Genomic DNA, 1,032 nt, shown 5'->3' on the forward strand with positions numbered 1-1,032 from the left:
TAGAAGCATTTGAAATACATAAGAAAGCATTAATCTCTGCACCTATTGTTCAGCCACCTGATTGGAATTTACCCTTTGAAATTATGTGTGATGCTAGTGATTATGTTGTAGGTGCTGTTCTAGGGCAAAGAGTTGATAAGAAATTAAATGTTATTCAATATGCTAGTAAAACTCTAGACAATGCTCAGAGAAATTATGCTACTACTGAAAAGGAATTCCTAGCAGTTGTATTTGCTTGTGATAAGTTTAGACCTTATATTATTGATTCTAAAGTAACTATTCACATGGGTCATGCTGCTATTAAATATCTTATGGAAAAGAAAGATGCTAAACCTAGACTTATTAGATTGGTTCTCTTGCTACAAGAATTTGATTTGCATATTATTGATAGAAAGAGAGCTGAGAACCCCATTGCAGACAACTTGTCTAGGTTAGAAAATGTTCTTGATGACCCACTACCTATTGATGATAGCTTTCCTGATGAACAATTAAATGTCATAAATGCTTCTCATACTGCTCCATGGTATGCTGATTATGCTAATTACATTGTTGCTAAATTTATACCACCTAGTTTCACATACCAGCAAAAGAAAAAGTTCTTCTATGATTTGAGACATTACTTTTGGGATGACCCACATCTTTATAAAGAAGGAGTAGATGGTGTTATTAGACGTTGTGTACCTGAGCATGAACAGGAACAGATCCTACGTAAGTGTCACTCCGAGGCTTATGGAGGACACCATGCTGGAGATAGAACTGTACACAAGGTATTGCAATCCGGTTTTTATTGGCCCACTCTTCAAGGATGCCCGTAAGTTTGTCTTGTCTTGTGATGAATGTCAAAGAATTGGTAATATTAGTAGACGTAAAGAAATGCCTATGAATTATTCACTTGTTATTGAACCATTTGATGTTTGGGGCTTTGATTATATGGGACCTTTTCCTGCCTCTAATGGATATACACATATTTTAGTTGCTGTTGATTACGTTACTAAGTGGGTAGAAGCTATTCCAACTAGTAGTGATGATCAT

This window comes from Triticum dicoccoides, chromosome 4A (genome assembly GCF_002162155.2).
Source record: "Triticum dicoccoides isolate Atlit2015 ecotype Zavitan chromosome 4A, WEW_v2.0, whole genome shotgun sequence".
NCBI classification, from domain to species: Eukaryota; Viridiplantae; Streptophyta; class Magnoliopsida; order Poales; family Poaceae; genus Triticum; species Triticum dicoccoides.